General features: G+C 52.6%; 1 non-coding gene across 1 annotated transcript; it reads left to right on the forward strand.

The window, feature by feature from the left end:
- Positions 1-8,391: 8,391 nt before the first annotated feature.
- Positions 8,392-8,510, forward strand: LOC134544319 (5S ribosomal RNA). Its single transcript, XR_010077673.1, has one exon. It is a non-coding gene; the product is annotated as a 5S ribosomal RNA (ribosomal RNA).
- The last annotated feature ends 504 nt before the right edge of the window (positions 8,511-9,014 follow it).

Consider the following 9,014-nt stretch of genomic DNA (forward strand, 5'->3'; position numbering starts at 1 on the left):
TAGAGCCGGAGCAAGTTGACCCGGATGGGAACCGGGAGAGGACACGCCGGACGGAGGAGAGGGGCCAACGCGTGGAGGGCACGCCTGGCCGAGGAAATTGACTCGGTGATGTGGGCCCCCCACCGCAGGCCGGAGTCCAGACGGACACCCAGGTACGTCACCACCGGGGACCAGGGAATCGGAACACCGTGTGAAACAACAGGGGGCGGGGGGCGGGGGAAGCGGCGGGTGAAAAACGCCGCCTGCGATTTGCCGGCATTCGCCAGGATTCCCCAAGAATGGTAGTACGAGGTGATGGATGCAACCGCCGCCGTAAGGCGGACGGGAACGTCCGCGACGTGACGAGATGATGTGACAATGGCGGTGTCATCAGCGTACAAGGTGAGAGAACAATGCGGAGGAGTAGGGATGTCAGAAGTGAAGAGGGAGAACAAGAGGGGGGACAGGATGGCACCCTGAGGGACGCCAGCAGGGATGACGCGGGACTGCGAAACGACATGAGAGACACGGACACAAAATGAACGATGTGAAAGAAAGTTGTAAATAATGTGAATGAGGGCAGGAGGGAAGCCCTGATATGCCAACTTGATGAGGAGCGCGTGATGGTTGACAGTATCGAAGGCCTTCGAAAGATCGAGGAGGATGATACCAGAGTGTTGAAAAGAGGTGAAACCGGCGGTGATCTGGTCCACGACGCGCGCCACGGCGTGCTGAGCCGACAGCCCGCGCCGAAACCCGAATTGAAATGATGGAAGGGGACCGAGAGGGGTGAGATGATGCTCCAGCCGGCGGAGGAGGACTCTCTCGGCCACTTTTGAAAGGACAGACAGGAGACTGATGGGCCGGTAGCCCGAAGGAAGATGAGCATTGGCACGCGGCTTCGGAATGGGGACGACGATCGCAGCCCGCCACGCAGTGGGGAAATGACCCGTGAGGAGAATACCGTTGACAAGCTTGGTGAGGTACACGGTCGCCTTCCGAGACAGGGAGAAGACGAGCCGTGGATGAATGGCATCTGGCCCAGGAGCAGTTGTGACACGAAGGTGCGTGATAATGGAATGAATTTCCCCCGGGGTAGACAGACGGATGTCACCGGGTGCGGGCGGAGGAGGCGGGGTGTAATGAGTGGGAAGGAGGGAAACCACCCCAGGGGGAATACGAGGGGTGAATGACGAGTGAAATGAATCCGCCAGCAGCTCCGCCTTCTGGGCAGGGGACTCGCAAAGGCCCTGCGGCCCCCCACCCAGGGGCGGGATGATGGACGGCGTGGCACGAAGGTTCCGCGCGTACCGGAATATGGACCCCGACTGGAAGGAGAGGGAAGACACTTTACGGACCCGCTCCGCCGCGAGCCACTCCTCAGTGAGCGCCCGGCACCGCGCCCGCAGGTGCACATAGTCGAGCCAACGAGCAGCGGCGCGGGACGACTGCCACCGCCGCCGCGCGGCGTCGCGGGCCGCGATGAAGTGTCGAAGGTAGGGAGGAAAGGGAGTGCCACGAATGACAGTGGAGCGGAGAGGAATGGTGGCGCCAGCAGCCGCGAGCACAGCATCACTGAAAACGTGCACGCGCTCATCGAGCTGCTGCGGGGAAGCGACATGGAAGTGCAGATCGAGGTGCCCATCCAGATGAGACCGGTAGGCACCCCAATCTGCACGACTGAAGTCGAACCACGGGCGGGGTCCATGGAGGGGGAGAGAATCGGTACGAACGAAACCAACGACAGGGGTGTGATCTGACGTGAGCTCGGCCCGGGCCTCGAGCCCCGACACAGCCACCTGTCCAACAGAAAGGAGGAGGTCGAGGACACTCGGCCGCTGCCGGACGTGACATGGAATGAAAGTGAATGAGGGGGGAGCGTGAATGGCGAGACGGGGGGAACCCTGAACGAGGCGCTGAAGCTGAGTGCCCCGATTGCTCGTGGACACACAGCCCCAAGCGCGATGCCGGCAATTGAAATCCCCGCCCACGACCACGCGCGCGTCCAGATGGAAGAGAGCACGCAAGTCGTCTGCCGGGAAGGGACCATGTTCAGGGAGATAGACGGAGCACACAGTGAGAGGATGAGGAGCCAGATGGAGACGCACCGCCACCGCCTCGGCATTGCGGAGGGGGGGCAGCGCGCGCTGATGGTGCGGGAGGGTAGACAGGATGAGGAGAGCAACACCACCCCCACGAGTGTCCCGGTCCCAGCGATAGATGACGTACCCAGGCACGGAGAAGGGGAGATCGGGTTTGAGCCATGTCTCAGAGAGAAGGACAAGGGCAGGCCGTTCAGTGGACAGGAAGTGCCGGAAGTCCCCCAGCTTCGCTCGAATGCCCCGGGCATTCCAGAGGACAAACTTAAGCTGCTGGGAGCACAGTCCGGAGGAAGTGGAAAATGGACTGGAAATAAATGTCGGCCTGGAGAAGAGGGGTAGGAGCCTGAGAGATGCGGAAGATGGCATCGGCAAAGAACGGCAGCCACGGGAGGAGATTCAGCCGGGCGAGCCAATTGAAAGTCTCAAAAAACACAGGAAAGGGAGCGGAAGCCGGGAACACGGGCGGAGGGCGCACGGAAGGCGGCAGAGAGGAATCAGAAGGGGGGACAGACGCGGGGGGGCAGTCCGAAGGGACTGGCAGGGGGGCAGGAGCCGGAGCAGGAGCTGCAGCGAGGGAGGAAGCAGCGGGCAGCTGCACAGCCCGCGAGCCCTCCTCAGCCCTCGAGTCCAAAGGCGCTCGCGACACCGGGGGACACGCCGGCTGCACCAGGCCGGGAGGAGCGAGGGAAGGCGAAACACCTGCAGCAGTGGTGGGAGCAGGAGGAGGGGCGCGCAACAAGACAGAAGAAGAGTCAACTGGAGGTGGACCAGGCACGGAACAAAAGAGAGAGGGTAGCTGGGGCGCAGGGGGGACCGGGGCCAAAGGTGGGCACGGGGAACGCGCCGCAGGTTGGCCAGCCACTAGCCCAGCGTAGGAAACGGCAGAGGGGCATGACGGAAGAGAGAACGAAGGGAGCGGCGGGAACATGTCCTCGTGCGGCCGGCGCTGGAACTGAAGCGGAGCACGGGGCTGCCGAGGAGGCGCCGCAGAGGCGTCCTGGCCCGGCGGACGAGGCTTTGGTCCCTGGCGACGCAGCTGCCCCTCGATGAACTGCACGTAAGTGGGGCAGGTACGAGCATTCGCCGGATGTGGCCCCGAGCAGTTCACGCACTGCGGAGGCTCGTCGGGTAGCTTCGGGCAGGACCCGCGGACGTGGTGCTGGGTGCAGCGGAGACAGCGGAAGGGATTTCCACAGTCCGCCGCGTGGTGTCCCCACCTCTGGCATTGGTGGCATTGAAGAGGCCGCGCCGTGCCCCGGAACTCCTCCCATTGGACGGTGAGGCCAGCTAGGTGCCGGACTGCTCGGGCCTTGGCGACCTGCGCGGCATCTGCGAGGACCACGAGAAATCTGATGAAGCCCCGGTGGAGCTCGCGCTCCGAAGTGAGGGGCCGGAGCGACTCGGGGTGCACCCCAACGGCACGCAGTTCCTCCAGGACCGAGTCCTGGGAAGTCTCGGAGGGGAGACCCGCCAGGACAATCCGGGGTGAAGTCTTCCGACCCAATGGAAACGTGTGGCAAGGGATGCCATGGTCCCGGAAATACGTCAGCAGGGCCTCCCGGTCGTGCAGGCTTGTGGGGTGATAGCGTGGATAGCCCCGAAGATAGTCCACGGTGAAGTTCCCCTGCAGCTTCTGCCGCAGCGACCGGTTCCCGCGAATGGCGTCAACATTCAGTTTGGTATTGACAACAATTGGCGGAATGCGCCGTGGCGCAGTACCACTATCCGGTGACAGCCCGGGCGGGCGAGGGGCCACAGCAGGCGCAGGCGTCGAAGGAAGACCAGGCTGGGCCGGCGGGACAACACGGTCGGCCGCCGCCAGGACACCCGGCACAGACGCAGTGTCAGAGGCAGCCCCGGGACAGCCACGAGGGACACCGACGGCCAGGCCAGGCACGCCAGGGTCCGCCACAGCAGACCGGCGCGGTCCCCGGGACAGGGAGCCCGAAGCCGCCTGCGCCGACGCCATGGCAGCACCGACGCCATCAGTGGACGGCCCCGGGCAACTGGAGATGGGCCCACCGGCAGTAGAGCCAGGCAGGGGCGCACCGGCGGCGAGGCTGCGCCAGGTCTCCTCAACCTGGTGGAGCAAATGGACATCGGGGAGCGAGCCCCGACGCCGCGGGCTCACACCAGGGCCGTCAGAGTCGATGCGGTGCAAATCGTCCGGCCAGGATGGCACCCGCGAAGTGGAAGCAGCAGGAGCGCAGCCCCGGGCCACGGCGTCAATTGTGGCATCAACTGAAGAGCCAGCATGGCGCTTCAGCGCCAAAGTGGAGTCCAGCTGGGTGCGCCGGGACTTGTGTAGATCGGCCCGGGCAATGGCGCGTGAAGAAGGCGTGCTACCACCATCGTCGTTCGGGCGCTGAGAGGCAAACCAGTGGCGAGATACAATAGCCTTTGCCGCATCCTTCGATATTTTGGCAGGCTTCCTCTCAACAGGGCTACCAGGAGGCGAAGCGTCATCAGAATCGGAAGAGGACGAAACCGCATGAGCAGAATGCCGACCAGGAGTCGCCCAAAATTTATTCGCACCCTGGGAGCGAGGTGGAAGAGGCGAAAGTGGAGGTTGCCCCAATGGAAATGATAAAGTGTCTTTGTCGGCCATCTTGGTTGCAGGTAAGCACAAAGCGACAGAATCGATACTCCCACACTCACAATCGATCCATCACCGACGAAGCAGAATGTTTACATAGTAACACGAAGTAAGAAACACAGTTTAAAATGTAACTAGGCAGAGCCCCGACGCACAAACACCTGTGCTGATGCCTGAAGGTACGTAGATGTCGAAATATAGCACTTCGATGCACAAATCACCACTGAACACAAGAAATCGAACCAAAACACAAGCTACCAGGAAGAAGCTGTACACTGGTCCGCAACCTACGAGAAAGTGGCGCCCCGGCCGCTGGAAATTACTTTTGTTACACGTCCCTCCGCGGAGCGCGACCAATCACGAGCCGCGGAGCGCTCCGATTGGTCGCGCAACAAGAAGCCAAGAAAACTTTTCACGAAAAAAATTCAGTTCCCGTCTCACTCCCCATCATCTTGTGGCTCAGAGACGCCGGCCATAGTGCCTGAGTGCACGAGCCCCTTTATTAGCCTAACCGGGCTAATAGCCATTAAACTTAGTTATAGAACAATGTAAATATGTGTTGTATTTTTAGTTGCAGGTCGCGCCAGCAGTTCCTGCCGCCCTCGAGATGCCGAGGCCTAAATTGCCACATTCGCTCGTGCCTGCCGAGCACATACGCCGCATGGCGTGCTCAAAATGGCTCTTCCAGAAATCCCATCAGGGAGAACCACAGATCCCATTCGCCCTCATCCGCTTCCTATCCCTTCGGGCCCTCGGTTGCGTTAACTTTTCACTCACAGGCAACAGGTTTCCTCCAGTGCGCTCGCTGGTTTACTGTTGTCTACCCTTTGCTACTCCCCATAGGCTGTCGGGGTGCAAATTCCGCACTCCTGCAGGCTTGACCGCGCCAGACGCACGTCGCCAGCTGCTTCCCCCTCCCTCACAGGAGAGTGAAGACAGCATAGGCAGTTACTCAGTTTATCAAATTAAGCGTATAGGTCCCACCTGGCACGCATCAATTCCCTCAGTCAAATCATTCCCATTTGGTTAGCAGGGCTCACAAACACTTCGGCTGTGTGAGACTGACTTCAGCGTGGAGGGGCTGTAGTCTAAAAAAAAAAAAAAAAAAAAAATTCCCGTCTCACTCATCTAGCGACAGCGGCACAGCTCAGACCTACGATGCCCCCCAAGACGAGCGGTAAGGCAGCCAAAAAGGCGGGCAAGGCCCAGAAAAACATCTCGAAGGGCGACAAGAAAAAGAAGCGCAAGAGGAAGGAAAGCTACGCAATCTACATCTACAAAGTGTTGAAGCAAGTTCATCCGGACACTGGCATATCATCTAAGGCCATGAGCATCATGAACAGTTTCGTGAACGACATTTTCGAGCGCATCGCGGCAGAGGCCAGCCGCCTCGCCCACTACAACAAGCGCTCCACCATCACCAGCCGCGAGATACAGACGGCCGTGAGACTGCTGCTGCCCGGGGAGCTGGCCAAGCACGCTGTCAGCGAGGGCACCAAGGCTGTCACCAAATACACCAGCTCCAAGTGAGCAGGTCTGGTGTGCACATGCTTACATAAACGGTCCTTTTCAGGACCAAGAACATGATCATGAAAGGAAATGCTTCTGCTGCTGTTCTACAATTCCCTCAATCCCTATGATAGTAAATGTAAGCTTAACCAAGGCAGAAATATTTTCATTAAAAAAAGTCTTTAAGACGCATGGTTTACTGGCTGAGATATATATATATATATTTTTTTTTTTTGCTTACTTCTGTGGTCATTAGTACATTGCTACAAATATATTTATATATATAAAAAAATAAATAAAAAAATCCTTTCTATTTAATTTAGTTAGATCATATATCAATATTAATGGCAAAGACCAGTTGCATCGATTCACTTTGAAAATAATTCCATTTGTGCTAAAACTGGACACAGTAAAAAAAAAAAAAAAAAAAAAAAAAAAAAAAAAAAAAAAAAAACTGAAAAAAATATATATATATACACACACACACACACATAATTCGAATTCATATTATGCTTAACTGCGTTTGAATTTGCAATCATGCACAAGATGTTTTGTACTTCGAAGTAAAAACAACATAATGTACTATTTAACTACCCACAGTACAAATGGATCCAAAAAAAAAGTGAATTTTCATGCAGACGAAAATGCTTACATTTATTCTATTTATATTAAGTACCCATTACTAACAGCTTATACTGGGTGGAATACAACAGTTGACATGATTTTACTTATATGGCAATTTAATATTTAACCAAAATTAATGGTAAACTAATATTTTAAAGTGTCATTTATGGCCCCTTACCTTCAGCATGTTTGCTTCCTTGCACACAAACGAGGACAAACACATCACCCAACTGAAAAAAAAAAAAAAATTTCACTTGCATCACAAATAATTTAAAATTTTTCACCACATGAAGTAAATATTTCGCAATAAAAAAAAATATAGCCCTAGGACTCGTGTGCACACCTTTTCTTCCCCACATCGCACACGCAAACAAAACTTCCAAATTATTACAAAATCACTCGATTATTATACATACATAAACACACATGTATTTTCCGAATAAGTGAGAAATGCAGGCCGATGAAAGTCAAATTTCGTTTCGGAAATTAAATCTCGCACAACTACCGACACATAACCAAACTTGCGTACATTTACATAGCATTAACCCTCTAAATAATAAACAAATGAAAGCAGAAAAAACAACATCGCTACCCACCGCGCGCGCTCCTGGCGGCGGGAGTAGGAACTACTTTGCACACAGACCGACATAGCCCCCTGCCAAAAACAGTAAAATAAATAATATATATAAGTCTTTTGGCGGGAAAAAATTTCTCAACCGCCTGGGAGCACCCTAGTGTGTGCCTGTCTTTAGGTTATGTTACTTTTAACTTCATTTTCTACAGGCAGACGCGAGGGTGCTCGCCCATTATTTTTATTTTTTTAAATTCTTTCCTACCTTTGGTGTGCCATGCAAGAATTTATCGTCAAAATGGCGGCCCCGAGTGCAAATTTCTCGTCTGCACTGCTGGCTGGATGATTATGTGATGTTTTGAAGGAGGGTGTTTTTTTTTTGTTTGGATTTTGTGTGAGGGGGGGAGGGGGCTGGGCTAGCTTTTTTTTTTTTAAATTTTCTAAACATTCATCTCTTATGTAACAGTGTTCAGCATTAAAAAATTTAAAAGAAGAGGCACTTACTCATCAATTTCAAAACAGCCTATGAAGAAAAATAAAAAAAATTTAAATTCATTCCAGTTTTATACATTCATGATTTGATCACATGTATAACTTTTCTTTTTTATTACCTTATTTAATTTTATTATTATTACTACTATTGCTGCTACAACCTAGAAGATACCTCAGTGATACTAATACCTGCTGGTAAAGTTAAAGGTTTCACCTTTCTTTCTTTAAACATATCACAATACCTTTCTTGAGTTAAATATTATCTAATGGCTTTAAGAAGTTATGGTAATGTTCATCAGTTATAGAGTGTGGGTTTGTGTGTGTGTGTGAGAGTGTATTTTGAAGAGGGCTTTGGTGGTTGGGATGGTGAGGGTGGTGGGTGTTGTGTGAGGGGAGGGGGGGGGGGAAGTAAAAGAGTGTTCATTACACGATTTCTCCTGTTGTTTGTAACAATCACACCTGGTATAGCTATTTCGAGTGGCAAATACAAACTGCAAAAAAAAAACATCTATATCATTGCCAACGGCCATATCACGATGAACACACCGGTTCTCGTCCGATCACCGAAGTTAAGCATCGTCGAGCGTGGTTAGTACTTAGATGGGTGACCGCTTGGGAACACCACGTGCCGTTGGCACTACTATTTTGCACCCTACAGAAAAAAATTTTTTTTTTAAAAATTTCAATTTTAAATTTTTTTTTCCCCCACAATCACCACATTTCCCCCCCCCCCCTAACACACACACTCACTCTCTCTCAATCAATCAATCAATCAATCAATCAATCAATCAATCAATCACTCACTCACTCACTCACTCACTCACCCACCCAGTAGCTGTGAATCTTTGCATGTGTATACCTCATACAAAATTCAAAGTGAAAAAATAAATATATAAGTGTATATGTATGTATGTATGTATGTATGTATGTATGTATATATGTGTATATATATATATATATATATATATATATATATATATATAAACACACACACACACACCTATTTTGAAGTTTCTCTGTTTCAGTGGGCAGTTATGTATAATAATGAGAGATTCAAAAAGACGTTGATAACAATGTCATCAATGCCTGTTTAGTGTGCTCATTTGTTGGATGGTCGGCAGCAATACTAGAGGTGGTACAG

This window comes from Bacillus rossius, unplaced genomic scaffold (genome assembly GCF_032445375.1).
Source record: "Bacillus rossius redtenbacheri isolate Brsri unplaced genomic scaffold, Brsri_v3 Brsri_v3_scf36, whole genome shotgun sequence".
NCBI lineage: Eukaryota > Metazoa > Arthropoda > Insecta > Phasmatodea > Bacillidae > Bacillus > Bacillus rossius.